Raw genomic sequence first — 15,630 nt, 5'->3', positions numbered from 1 at the left:
AGGTTGTCGAGAAGTTCATAATTGTTTTTGCTTCAATATTCTTGATATTTTAGGCTAGGTTTTCTTGCTGACTCATATGTGGGTCAGCTCATGATATTGATGCTCTCTCTAATATAACCATTAATATTAACATTGCATGTTTTTTCAACAAGAAAATGATTTTTATTTTATTCTACTCGTATTCTATGGTTTAATTGATGATATCTGACCATTTGTCGAACTTTCAACGTTATCTAGAAAGATCAATTTTCATTTAGCTATGTCCTAAGTGCAATGCTCATTGTTTTTTCTAAAAAACTTTATAAGCAATGCAAAAATCATAAGTGTAATTTTTATTTTATCTTTCATACATCGAATTATATTTGCACGCACCTAATCTATGTGCGTCTAGTATATATTTTCCTATGTAATTTTCTGTTGATTTAATGCACTGATTATTTCATGATATTATCTAAATGATTTTCTATAAATTATTATAAAACTCATATGCATCTCTTTATCATTAGCAAAATGAAATAGGGATAGTCAATTTTAGGGAAAAATTATAAAGTATTCCATTCCCTAACATTTTCTACCTTTTTTCTGTTATTTTGATCACATGCGTCATTAATGGAATAACAATAAATATCACAAAATAGACCATAATTAAGATATTTTCTTAATGACAGGCATATAATCCTTTTTCAAGTGAAAGATTCTTTTCACTGCATAGTTAATTATCATATTAATTAGGCTAATTTTCTAAGCGGCAGTTCATATGCATTTTTTATAGAATGTATTTATATTCATTGAAAGCCAAATATAGTGATAAGATTATAAAACATTATTTTTTTCCAAAGTGATGAGATGTTACCTCTATCAGGTTTGTCATAATGGGGGTTTCGCCAATTCCTACCATATCATTTTCTCCATCGACCGCGTTTTTTGCTTCTCTTGCTTCAATGGGCTTCTTGAATTTTTGTGACATCGTGTAGCCATTGATATCATGCAAAATTAATGTGGTAGTTCAGGAAGAGTTGGTGGTCGTCTCCAAAAAACTTTCGCCAACATTTTTCTTAGTAATATGGTTGTATGGAAGGAAGGCGTCACAAGGGGTAGAGAAAATGGAAATGAGGTAGAAGAGGGGTATTTTCCTCCTTGAAGGCTCAAGCTAGAATGGAAAAGAGATGTAGAGAAATTTTTCTATCATCAGGAGGTCTTCCTTCTTGCTTTCTTTGTGAAGGAGAGGGGGTGTATTTATAGCCATGAGGGGGAGCATGCACTCGACTCATTCTTTTGGCTACTTATCAAGACCTAAGTAAGCTTTATAAAAAATGGTTTTTTATTGCCTACCTATTGGATGGTGGCATGGGGATGATTTTAAAATGCTTTCTCTCCCTCTCCAGGCATAAAAAGTCATGATTTTTGGCCTATTTTATTAAAAAAGTTTTTTTCCTTCAAAAGGACTTCATCTGGTGGTTTTTGGCCAAGTTATCTCATGTCTTATCTAGTTTATAAATTCATGCCATACTCTTTGATACTTAACTTACTCAATATCATGCTCGTTCTTGTGCGTTCTTTGTCTATCAATTAAGGCTTTTGCGATTTGTCTTACTGTTATGAAATCAATGCGATCTTTGATGCATTAAATGGAATCGAGAATACTAAATCAAATATAATGTAGAAAATATTATGATCAAGCCGTCGTAATATTATTTAGGAGGCATTTTTGCTTGTTTTTGGCTGGGAACATTGAGACATCTTCTTGTGTCGGATTGTGGAATTGATTTAATGCAAGATTCGATATTTAAAAAAATTACGTGGTTACTAATGTGATAGCTCGACAAGTATTTCTTAAAACATTTCAAGTCTGAATTTGTTTCTTGATATAAAGTGTTATGGTGGGAATATTATAAGCCTGTCTTGCACAATTTTTATAGCTCCTCAAATAGGTTGTCCCTTAGCTCAAAAGGCATATGCCTCACTTTTGGTTAAATAGGATGGCTCCTTCCTTTAGGAGAACAGTATGCATAGCTAGACTAGGAGGAATACCCCTCACCTCATCATAGGTCCAAGAAAAAAATCATGGAATTATTGGATCAAGGACATGTAGTCCTTTCTCTCTTCTAGACTAAGCATAGATTGTAATTTAATTAGACATGGCTCATCCCAACGTACCGAGATCTAACTCAATCACATCCAGATCTCTGATTCTGTCTTGAGCTTCTATCGGCTCATTCAAAGTCACATGGTAGACATCTTCTGTAGTGGACCCCTCTGACTCATCACTTGAAGAAGTCTCACTACCAGAACGATCCTCTAATGCATCTAATTATGTTGCTTTGAGGAGATTCAAGATATGCATCTACTATTACGTTTGGTATCTCTATCCAAAATCAAATGACTAGCGGGTATATCAACTTGACAATCAAATTGCAAGATTCATGGCCTTTCTAATAATAGCTTGGCTACCTTGCAAACCTAATAACCCTTAAGGCCAAAATGCATTCCATACTTGTAATACAACCTTCTAGTTGTCTTAAATTGTCATTAGTCATTCCCTAGATAATTGTGCAGGCATCCTTCTAGATTTCCAATCCCAGTCTTTCCATCAATTTTGAACTCATTGTTAACCTCATCACAAGAAAACGAAAAAAAATTGAAAGAGCGCAAGTCGGGATCTAAAAGAGCACAAGTCAGGATCTGAAAGAGGCGGCCCAGAAGGAAATCAAACACAACAGAAGAAGCATGAAGGGAAACGGCCGAAAGCGCAAGGGAGGTCTCAAAAGCTAAGTCAAAGGTAAAAGAGCATTTTTAAATGCAAAGCACCCCTAAAACTTTTTGTAAAAGAGCGCTAGGCTCCCTCGTGTGCAAATTGTAAAGGTCAATGGGGGCAGTAGGAAGGAAGCTAGAAAGATAGGAGAAAAATGGGAAAGACGGCCTAGGCCATGTAAAAAAGGGGATATTGGGATGACTGCCGAGAATGGATTTAGGGTTCTGTATATAAAGTTGAAAAGTAAATGAGGAGCTCATTCTTTGGTGTGTGGAAAAGTGGACTCATCTTTTTCTCTCCGTCTTGCTTGCTTCTGTGTGCTTGTTGAGAGAGGGATTGTGAGAGTGTGAGGGAGTGTGTGTGTGAGGGTGAGGGATCAAGGAGAAGAAGCTCTCCATCATCTCCTCTCTTCTTCTCTTCTCTTCTCTTCTATTGTCTCACACGCGGCTATCAAGGATGGAGGCTTGAGGTTGCTTGAACTTGCATCACGAATCGTGGAGCTATCGGAGTGCTTGACAAAGGAGGAAACTCCTTTGGGCATCAAGATAAGCTCACTACACCCCGGTAGGATCGAAGGTGTGTCGGCAAGGTGAGAGATATCCATAGGTGTTTGCTTGAAATGCTTGAACAATAACCATGGGTCTTAACGGTTGAGCGGAGCCTCATCTCCACATTTTGGTTTTGTTGTTGCCGGGACCAACAGATTCAAGCTTGAGCACTTGTGCGTCTCAGATCAAGCAATGAGCAAGGGTTTTATCCCCGAACCAGAGCTTGAGATAGGTAGGAGGTTTTGGGTTTTTAATCTTGAAAATAAGTAAGTATTTTGGTTTTTTGATGATTAGGCAAGTAGGAGAAAGCATTTCAGTTTTTTGTTTTTGATTTTGTTGCACTTAGAGTAGGTTAGAACCAATAAATTGTAGGAGAAAACTTTAGGGTTTCTACTGTAACAGGTCCAATCATGGCATAAATAGGGAGAAAAATGGAAAAAAGGAGTACTTGGAGGTGTTATATATATATATATAGAGAGAGAGAGAGAGAGAGCTTGAGAGCTTGTGCAAGACTTGTGCTTCCACTGAATGGATCGAAGGCCACAAGAGTTTATTGTTTGGATCAGGTGTGTAGAAACCTTTCTATGCATCTAACCTTTGATTCTGGTGAACCTTGATAGCATGTATGGCCAAAAATCATTAGCATGAATAGAATTTATTTCTCGATGTTTACGTGCCAGTGGAATCGGACACGACCTGTAGGTCTCCGATTCCCAGAATCGGATGCTCAGATGCCCTACATCCATCCAATTCTAAGAGCTAGACGACCACTTGGACCAACTTGACGAGTCCAATCGGACCTAGAAAATCGGACTCGGACACTCGAACACCCAATAATCGGACCACTACCACGTGTCTGATCCTGAGGATCGGACACTGAGACCTAACCCTGTCCGATTTTGGGAATCAGACACACTCAAATCGGACTAACCTGACCTATCCGATCGGAGATACCTTGTCCGATTTTTGAGAATTAGACATCCTATAATCTGACAATCCTAGAATCGGAGAGCTAAAATCGGACACATGTCAAAGCGAATGCCCAATTCCTGAAATTGGACACTATAGAATCGGACCAAATCTTGAAACATCAAAATTGACAAATTTAGCGTGTCCGAGGTGACAAGAGTACCACCCGCAACAAGAGAATTCACCAAAAGCCTTATAGGAAACTTTGATCCTAAAAATCACACCCAAATAACCAAGTATACTGATGACACTCATATCAGCATATTCAACACACTTAGAGCCATAGGCTATCCAACAGACCCCATTTGACCTTAAGCAAGCTACTGAACAATATAGCACAAACCCTAGAGACTAGAGGAAGCGACTGGGAATCGAGCCTAGAGCCCCATTATACCGAGTACATAGACAAGAGTATGAGAGCTGCAACTATCACTTTGTACTCGCACTCACATTTTTTTTCAATACTTAAAGTGCACCTAGGAAAAGTAGAAAGCATGATGCGCATGGTGTATGGAAGAGAGCACGTGCACACATACACTGAGTGAGTGTAAGTTGAGGAGTGTTTTTAAATAATAAGGAACTCACTCAAACCTAACAATCTCAATGAACCCACTAGTAGGAGAAGACCCTGAAATATAGTTGGGTGATCGAGAACCCCAAGCGTACGGCCAAGCAAGGACCGACAACATTGGAGGAGTGGATCTACTCGACTTGATCAATCTCATCGACAACCTAGTGGAGCACGAGACTGCAAACATAGCAAAGTCAGGCACTAACCACAGAAGTGACAAAGAACTTGACCTAGGTGGTTTCTCGACAAAAATCCAGCGGCTAATCACCAATTACGATCTACAGACACAGACAACAAACCACCACAATAGGACGTCCGAGGATATCATAGCGGACCTTGAAGAGGAGAGAAGACTAGTGCAGGAAGCTTTGCAGGCCATAATGACCTACAATCAGGAACAACAAGCGAGAAGCTTGCGACATAACATAGAAATACATGACATTCAGCAAGTGCTAGCCCTAGCAAGCAAAAATAGGACAAGACCTGACATAGAGAGGGAAAGAGGGCTAGAAGGGGACCTCACGTTGAGTGAATTTCTTAGGAAGCGACTATTAGAGAATGTGTCAGCAGAGCATAGCGTTGCTGCAATGGCAACCTCATTGCTTGCAAGATTAGGGGTTAACCTGGGCTTTAAGAGCCAATCAAAAATCCCTGATGTGGCTAAGCAGCTAGACAAGTACCAGCCAAACGATGATCCATATAGCTTCTAAAGTAGTTGGAGGAGCAAGTCTGTGAGGCCAACAGCCTCACCCATCTTACTTTGCACTCACAAGCTTTTGGTCTATGCTTAGGAGATAAGGGTAGGACCTTTGCTTAAGAGATAAGGGTAGGATCTAATACATGAGTTTGGACATTGCTGATGAGCGGACTGAATTCAACAACCTTAAGAGTCTCTTCATTAAGAGATTCTCTGAGTCTGGGTACTCCGATAACCTTCTGGTGTGGTTGATGATCATCAAGGAGAAAGTCAAGGAGGACATAAGAGACTACGTCACCCACGTGGAGATTCTCTTCAAAAGAATCCCAGCGAGACCAACCGAAAGAGTGGTCTCCACAATCTTCATCAATGGGATACGAAGTGAGGAACTCTACAAGGCCTTGGCAAGCAATTCAAGCTTGCAGTGAGACATGCTAGCTAGGGCCTTTGATGAGGCAATCAAAGTGGATGACCAACTCAAAGAGAGAAGCTCCAAGAGCTTGACTCGAGAGGAGATTAACACTAGAAACTATGACAAAGTTTCAATGCCAAAAGTGAAAGATCAAGCCCAAGCACTCAGGATAAAGAAAAGGGCATGGGAGCTAGCAAAGATGAAAATGAAGCCAACCAAATTACAAGAAATGATAAGACGACCAACACGCACTCATGTCCAATGAGTATATTGTGGCGGAAGCCACCTGTTAGCTGAGTGTCAGGACCCAAGGTCCTGACCTTGCACCAATTTTGGTAGATACTATCATGATGTCATGCATTGAAGCCTACCGAGGAGACTCCCATACTCACAACCATACAGACAACCTTACCTAGCTAATAGGCCGCAGAACTTTTTTGGAAGGGGAGCCCCATTGGCTCTCCTGGCACCTAATGACACCAAACTAGCCATTCCTAGGATAGAGATAAACCCCATAGGCATACCTGGACCACCTGGACCCTACATAACCCATCCAACGAGTGATGCTCTAGTCCACTACGTGGAGGAGCCAAATGACAAAGAGCCTTACCTGCAGCCCTACATGTCATATAACAAAGAGGGCAATGCAATCCTTATGGATTACCATCTTATATTGATGATGGCACTAGATAGAGGTAGAGGCGGAGGATTTGGAGGGCAGACCAAAGAACCAATCTCCTGTTGGAACTGCAGTCACCCAGGACACATATCCTCACGCTGCCTCTCGAACAGGAGCAAACAAACCACGAAAAGGCCGATCTTAGATGCCCAAAGTGTGGAATCACTCACCTGTTTGTCGAATGCCCTAGAATAAAGCCACCCTAGTGCAACAAATGAGCCATCGATACCATTGGGGCTGTTTGGAGTTGAGACATTTAATGGAGAGGAAACACCTAGCCCGTTGCATGTCATGATCTGCAGCGGGTAGACAAAGGAGGCTGGTATATCACTGCCTAAACCCAACAACTTAGATGGATCCTCAATTGGAAAGAAAAGTTTTAAGCAAAGGATAAAGAAAGCTAATGCAAAGGTCACACTAAAAATTGATAGTGCCACGATGCTGCTTGCTGGAGAAAAGGTGACAGATGTAGAGGCAAAAATGTTAGCTCCAAAGATGGCCGAGAAGGGGAGTGCAAAGGTCGGGGAGTATCCCACTCCAAAGAAGTGCCAACTCGAGCCCATTGAAAAGGTCAAGGAGTGGGTAAAAGAAGCCCAAAAAAGGATGTTGAGCCCATATTAGAAGATGAGATCAATGATCTCTCAAGCGTAAGCATACCAATCTTGCCTCCATGACCGAAGTTGAGAGACATGGCTGTACCACAGCAGTGCCACTTAAACAGAGTCTACACGTTACAGGCAAGTAGCCAACAACCTCCTCACTATGCTAGTGACCACCCCGGTGACTCTTAAGCCTAGGAGATCTGCTTAGGCAGCATCTGACACTATGGCAAGAACTGAAGTAGTGGGTTGAAGGACCAATGGGGAAAGGGGCATCCGATCTACACGATGCGGTAACTCAGATACCTAGTCTGAGGTTGCACTCAATGACAAAGTTCTTACACATTACTGCTTTTTGGAAAGGCACCGAAATGCATGTAGTCTTATTGGACCTAGCTCTAGGAGACACCACGAGAAAGGGAATTGTGGATACAGGAGTAGGAGTTAGTGTGTTGAATCACGTGATACTCCAGGACCGGGGTAACTCACTTGTTGAGAATGCTAGGTTCAATGTCACCCTAGCCAATGGAATGAAAGTGTGGCCATTTGGAGTATTAAAGAATTGGCCCCTTGAAGGTCGCAGGGATTCAATTCTCTGTTGACTTCATAGTCATGAAGGGAGTAGCGAGCTATAGTTTTGGTTGATAGACTAATTGAGTCTCGATGGGTTTATGTTTTGGAAGGGTAATGGGCTTTGCAGCCAGAGGCTTTAGTGATGCTGATATTTTATTTTTCTTGATGCTTTGTGTGGTCAAGCTTGAGGGTGACATTTGAGTAGTATCATTGGTCATCTTGGGTTTAGGTACCCAAACCCAGGTACTACCCTCAAATAGCCTTGTTCTTGCAACAAGGTCCTAGGTAGCCATTGTGACTTGACCATTCATTGTTGCTTGTAGTTTCTTCTAGGCCTCCTAGGTTTTGAGGGAAGGTTCCTAGCCTTGTGAGTTTGTGGTTGGGTGCTCCTAGGTGGTGGGCTTGGATATTTTGATACCCATTTAAACTTGTGTTCAAGGGTTTTAGCTTTACCCCAACTACCACCCTAGAATTAGCATATAGTAATGCGCTACCAACCACATTGGCCACGCCTAGTGCACCAAGGCCACAACCCTAGCCAAAACCACATCCAGAGCTACACCCAACAACTGTGGAATTATGAAGCCCAACCAAACCTAAGCTACTTGCCGGCCTTAGACCCTCTTACTAGTGGAGATCCTTTCTTACCTTGGCCTCAGACTTAGTTGAGAATATAGGTGATGACTTGGTTGCTTGCCTCAATCACTTGGATGCCATGTTTACCATGCTTGCTAAAAGTTACGATCAATTGGACTTTGGTCTTCTGGACAAGCCTTTACTAACGAAAATGCACATGCTATCTTGCTCATGGGAGGAATCTGAACTCGTATTTGTCAAAACTTCCCAGGCAGCTGAGAAACTCATTGCCACCGAGCTTTCCATCGAACAAGCACACAAACAATGCCTGATCACATCTTATGTCAAGACCAAAGTCCTTGCCATGGGCCAGGAAATTAAAAAGTTAAAGCAGCTCGCGGCCACCAATGATTCCTCTTTCTTACGCAAATGGTATGCTCTTTCTTACGCAAATGGTATGCTCTTCACCTTCAATGGAAACTAGAAGGATGCCAAGTCATGAAAAATGCTAAATAAAGACGTGCGATCAAAACCACTAAGTATAACCCGCCCACATATGTAGCCCCAACTTCCTATAGAGTGTTCCACATCGGCCCCTTGAGGACCACACCTAATGGCATCCCTATTTAGATCAAACTCTCACAAAAGAGGAGCTCCATATTGCTAGCAGAATCAACTTTGGGGATTTCCTTCTCGATGTCATCACTTACATCATGCAAGTAGGTGTTAGACCCTGTGACATGGACAACTATGCTCAAATGGAATACAACCCCAATTTTTATCCTTGGCTCATGCAAAAGTAAACACGGCAACCATGTGCAAAATGCCCTTTACCCCTTAACCATAATCCTAGGAGGGATTCTTCTTCTTTTCATCGTAGGGGGAGGGGGTAAGGAGGAGAAATAAAAATGAAACTCAAAAGCAAATGAAAATAAATCAAAGCCAATTCAGGGTTAAGAAAAGCGTCATAAAATTGGGAATGTATAGCTTGCTTGAGGGAGAAGTTAAATTCTATAATTAAGCATTTCAATTCTGCAAGCATGTGACCTTTTCCCTCTACAAATAGTTGTTTTGAAAAGCACTAATGATGAACACGGCTCCATGACAGGTGACCAGCATGGCACGCCAAGAAAAAGCTAGTAAGTTGTCATTGTCCAAAGAAGAGTAGGAAAAATATGGCCTCTTTGTGGAAGCAAGGGTCTTTAACGAGTTCAAGTTCACGCGTGTCTTGAACTTGCAGAATGTCACCATGAAGGAACAACCAGTGAAGCGGATTGTCAAACAATGCCATCTACAAAAGTATACGGAGGCAGTTGGCCAAGCCGTCGACTATGAGAAGTGCATCGAGTTCCTTCAACAGAAATTGGGGCATTGTCACGATGCATCTAGAAAAGGAAGCCCACCAAGTAGAAATTGAGTTGAGCCCTGAGCTAGTGCAAAAAGCACTAGACCTACCAAACAATGTGAAAAAACATCTAAACGAGATGTGTACGACATGTTAGGGGTGGGACAAAGTGATAGTCCACACCAATAATGACATCAGCTTAGCTGACATCCCTGACCGCGATGTTAAAATCCATGCCAAAATGTTGCATGCTCTATTCTCCAATCCAATGGTATAATGCTTTGAGGAAGAGAATCAATGTACCAATGCTAGAGAGCATTGTTGCCCGGTCCTTCAATAAGGTAAACCTCAATGGCTTTGTGAGGAAGGCGATAGAGACATCGAAAAAAGCATTAGCCATCGGCGAAAGAACCACAAGGGGAGAGTCCCCGACCTCCAAAGCTAGAATATCATCGTCCTCAAAGGCCTCCACCCTTGGCTTTGGAGGAATCTTGAAACCATCATAACAGAAGTACTAGGAAAAGCACAAGACGATGAGGCAATTAGTGGGATGCCATACATGTACCCTCCGCACCAAGGATAGGAGCAGTCCAACAAAAGGACCATAAGTGAGGACAAAGGAGAGCAAGAAGCACAATCTGGCCAAGAAAGGGCCAAGAAGTCAAAGAAAGAGACTTTGCAGCAAAAGAAGGCCCAAGGAGAGAGGGATAAGAAGAAGAAGACAGACCTAGAAGGGGCACAAAGTGAGTCCAAAAGCACAAAAGAATGACGAAGGAAAGAAGAAAGGGATGAGGCAAAGAGAATAAAGGAGGAATCCATAAGAGCTGAGGAAGAGAGAAAGAGAAGAGCTGAGGAGAAAGAGGTGGAGATGAGGAGGAAGAAGAAGACAACATAGCTCTCGCTATCTGCCTCTCAATGGAGCAACCTTCAAGACAAAAATAGTTGGCGGCTATGAGCCCACCCTGACATGAAGGTCCAAGCACCAACTATAAGACACCCAAAATCTTGCCACCCAAAGTGACTGAGGGAAAGGGCAAGGGTTTGATCCACCCTACCCCACCTGTCCTAGTACCCACCACCCTAGTCAATGCACCCACCCAAGACTCCTCCACTATGGTAGATGCTAACAATCTTATGGCATGGGTGCAGTTCTTGGTCAACAAAGAGACAACTCAAGATGCGAGTGCAGGAGCCCTTGTGAGACGAGAGCAAGAAGATAGGTAGCTGCAGATGCATAATCTAGACGGGACCTCAAACGGCCAAAGAAAGAGACATCTACAACCACTGGTCCCTCTGCATACTGCGGTTGTCCACAACCTACGATGCCTATGTGCAGGAAACCCTATCACAACTGGAACAGGCAAAGGAAGATAATAAGATAGCCCTAGCTGAGCTTGAGTCTGAAAGGGAGATGATGGAAGATTCTCAATTAGAGAGAACCTATCAAGTGGCCATCTATCAAAGAGAGATCAATGAGCTGAAAGCAAAGCTTGAGGCCAAAGGAGGAGAAGACGAGAGATGGCAAGCAAAAGTCGCGGTGGAAATACAGAACCTCATGAGCCTGCAACACAATTTTAATGAGCTGGTCGTGTTGTACAAGGGTCTGCAAAAAGAAAATGAGAAAATCCAAGATGTCGCAGAGTAGCTAGCAAAAGTAGAATAAGAGAGAAGCTGACAGCACCAAAAGCATATAGCAAATCTGGAACAAAGGCTAGCCTTGAAGCTTGAAGAACAACATCACTTGGAAAGAGAAATCGAAGAATAGGAGAAGAGGCTAAGGGCATTAGCCTACAAGCACAATGAAAGCCTGGAAGAAATGAAGAAAAAGCAAATAACTGGGTGAATAGGAGCAAAGAAAAAGTGAGTGCCTTAGCGTGCCGACTAGCCCTTGTAGAAGGTGACAAGGTGCTAGCAGAGAGCAGGGTAGAGGCACCACAGGTGACATTGGAAGCCCAAAATCAAGCCTTCCTCTGCACACTCTTGGAAGCTAGACAATCTGAGGAAGAGGAGGCCATTGAGTCCTTAAGGAAAAAGCTGGCAATCATCGGCAGGGCCCTACGGCATGGGCTACACGTCCAAATGAAAATTGCCAGGCCCACAGAAGCAGAGCCACCAGAGAACAGGGGAGAAGAGAGAAGAAGGATGATTGAAGACGCAAGGCCAAGTTTTGAAAGGGGGAAGCAAGCCATGGCTCCTTAGTGGGAGGTTTTATAACTAGGATGCTGTCCCCCACCCCTCTTTTTGACCTCAAACACCAGCAAAGATATCTATGCAATGACTAGATCAATGTGTGGTAAAAAGAAAAGAAAGAAGAGAAGAAGTTAGCTCCACATGTCATAGTTACTACACCTAGGGGTTCTCAAGTTAGGCTCATTCAGTGGATTTGGTCAGTTGGTTCCGTCTCTAACCCCCTAGCCCATTTTGATATCCCACTTCATGCTTAGGGCACCTCAAGGGTAGGACTTCTAGGAATGTCTCCCTAAGTCGCGCACCACACCTCCAACAATACACGAACTAGGTTCTCAAGTATGAGACAACACCCAGGCTTTCATGTGGTTCGATCCAACTCCCAGTTACACTTGCATGAGCACCATGCACCACATGGTAAGGTAGCCACACCCCTAGGTAGTGCACCTTCTTTTCTTCTCAAGAAAAAATCAATGTTGTAACCCACCAACTTTGGAGGCTCCATCATCCATGCAATACACTCTCGGCCCCCACCACTTCAACCGGTTGATCAATTTCTTCCAAAGACCAATCCCCACGCAACATCGTATCATCAGTTTACACTCCCATTGTTGCACGTGTCACCATGCAGCCGAAACAAAGCAGAGGAAAACCAAGAAAGCCCAATTCAAAAAGTGAATGAAGAAACTCATTCTACTCGGGCAGGAAAAGTGCAGGACAACAACCTCAGAACAAATGTGGGGGAGCTCAGAATATTTTGGCAAGGTACTCGCACAAGGATGAGGGAGGTCCTGTCAAGGATGAAGGATGCTCTCTCAAGGACAAAAGAAAGCACAGGATATTCTAGCAAGGCTCTCTCAAGGATGAGGGAGAACCTCCGAAGCCTCTTGCACAAAAAGTGTGAGGCGCAATATAATTCATTTTATGAGAAATGCCAGGTTTCCTCCTATGAAAGTGGGAAAGTTTGCATGAGCATAGGTGAAGGGGTAAAGGCAACTTGAAGAAAATAAGGAGAAGCCATGTTAGTCTCATGTCATAGCACCCTCGAAAGGCATGAGGAGGCATTCATCCAACACCTTGTCAATTTCAAAAATGGAACTACCATTATCGAAGAAGAATCCGTCCAACATGATTTTCAATTTCAAGGGACAGATCCACTCAAGGAGCTTAGCATCTTCACCCCAACTTTATCTTCAAATTCAAGGGCCGATCCATCCACCACCATGCCCTGCAAGGGCTTGCATACAAACTCAAAAAGCCATTTGGCTACACCCATCCCACCTTTCAATTACTACCCCTCAGTGCCATGGGAGGGGAGTAATGTTAATCTCAACACAAGAAAAAGTTGAAAAAGTGAAAAAGCGCAAGTCGGGAGCTAAAAGAGGCCCTAAGTGTTTTTTTTTTGCCACACATTGATCTAGCCATTGCAAAGATATCTATGCCAGCATTTGAGATCAAAAAGAGTGGTGGGGGGTGGCATCCTTGTCGTAAAAACCTCCTACTAAGGAGCCGCGACTTGTTGCACCTTTTTCAAAATTTGGCCATGTGCCTTTAGTGTTAAATATACGGGATCTAGATCATGGCAGATGCAGAAGCTATGGGGGTTGAAAAAGGAAGTAGAAACTCATGAAGATATTGACCCTGACAAGACAAATTGTGACACAAGTGAATTAGGTTCCAAGATTGAGACTTGGACTGATAAACACAATCTTGTGTGTGGACAGTGACATAGACACTTTACTAGAAAGAAAAGAGTACTATCATTGCATTAGAAAAGAGTGAAGGTACAATGCTTTATAGGAATTGAATGGTAGCACTTCTCCTACTATGCATATGGGATTCTGGTCTTGATCCCTCACTGATCCTTACAAAGGAAATGAAGTAGGTGTGATTGCAAATATCTCAACACCCCTCCTCAATCACAACTAGAAGTACAAAGTTTATAGAGGCTGTAGTGAAAGCAACTCTTGCAAAGTGTGGGCACAACAAAAAGATGGCAAAACTCTAGAGGCTGTCGCAGACAGGCTAAGTGTGGGTACCACAAACATGATGGATATCCTAAGACTGTAGCAGGGGCCTCACAGAGTGTAGAGAGGCTTTAGTACAAGGCTAACTGAGGAGTTTACAAGTTTTATGTCTGAAGCATTAGGGCTAGGCAATACAAGGCTAAAGAAGTCTATCAAAATAGAAGGACTAATGTGGTTTGTCCTTCTCCTTGCGGTCTTCTTCTTCTTCTTCTTCCTTTGCTCCATTTTCTTCTTCTTTTTTAATTGCAACTAGATAGGCCTTTTGGGACCTCTTTCTAGCGTGGAAGAACTTCTCGGTGTGTCCGGTCCTTTTGCAAAAGTCACAAAAAAGCTGGTCATTCTTGCCTTTGTACTTGTTTGCCAACATATAATGCATGTTCATCACTAGAGGTGCTTGGTTCTTCCTTAGTTTTTAGCTTCTTTTCCTCCTCTAACAGTGATGCCTAGATATCAACAAGTTCAGGGTTTGGCATATTGATTAGAGTTATTGATACATTATTATATTCAGGAGGCAAACTTTTAAGTAGAACACCCATGCAAATATCTTCTTCCATTTTAATGTTGATTCCTGCAAGTTGGGTGATTAGAAGTCCTTCCATGTAATTTAGATGTGTGGCAAGTGATGTGCTAGACTTCATTTCAAGCCTAAAAAACTCAATCAAGAGACCATACTTTGATGAATAGACTGTGCACCAAACAAAGTGTCAAGTCTCTTCCATGTATACTATGAAGAATCACAGTTATCCACATGGTGGATATAGCTGCTGTCTAGCTCCAGTTTGATAATGGCCTGAGCCTTATCATTGTTCTTTTTCCAAGTGACTACAAGGTGTGCATCACAAGGCTTCTTTTCTTTTCCAAAGGTAATGTCCCAGAGGCCCTTCTTCATCAGGTAGAGTTTGATGCGTGTTTGCTAGGTGTGAAACCTAACTCCTTTGAAGCGAGCTGATGGAGAGTCTTTGCCCATGTTAGATGGCTAGAGCAGCAGCAAATCAACAACACACTATGTAAAGGCTATGTTTGAGTTGATGCCGAACTCGGATCTTCTTAGTTCAGGATCACCGATCTTTTTTCATTCTTTCCAAGTTCTTCCCTCCTTGATTTGATGGTGGGACAGTAGATCTGAGTGGCGGTGGGTTCTTCCAGGTGGCAAGAGAGAGAAATGATGAGATTTTTGAGCTTCAGTGAAGTTTGGCTATGGCTTCATGGATTAGGGTTTTCACCCAACCTTGGTTTTTTGCTGATTGTGGAAGCTACAGTGGATTATTTTGAAAAAATTTTAATGCAAATGAAGCTCTCTTCATGCTCTATCAAAACCCCATAACGATGGACAAGATTGCTGGCAAATTCAGGTGCGCAGGGCGGACGATGGCAGCAGCCGCAATCTTTGACAGATTTGGACGTTTTTTACAATGCTGATGATATAGAGTACCAATGCCAATGACTTATGGGCTAGAAGCGAGTGACATAAGTGGGGGAAGATATATCTAGAAGAGAGTATATGAAGATATGCTCTGTATTTGGAGATCTAGCTCCTCCAAGGTGGATATGTCCTATAGGCCACATACTCAGGTTATGGCAGCAACTGACAGAAGTGACAATGCTGAGCTCCAGATAGGGCAACGTTGAGATCTTATGCGATACAAAGAACCCTTGGAAGTAAAGGAATAAATCTCCAGAAGAGATCTTGGAGAG

Source organism: Lygodium microphyllum, chromosome 12 (assembly GCF_053477565.2).
Source record: "Lygodium microphyllum isolate KBCC chromosome 12, Lygodium_microphyllum_v1.1.10, whole genome shotgun sequence".
Lineage (NCBI taxonomy): Eukaryota > Viridiplantae > Streptophyta > Polypodiopsida > Schizaeales > Lygodiaceae > Lygodium > Lygodium microphyllum.
The sequence above is the reverse complement of the archived record's forward strand: the minus strand, read 5'-3'. Positions refer to the sequence as shown.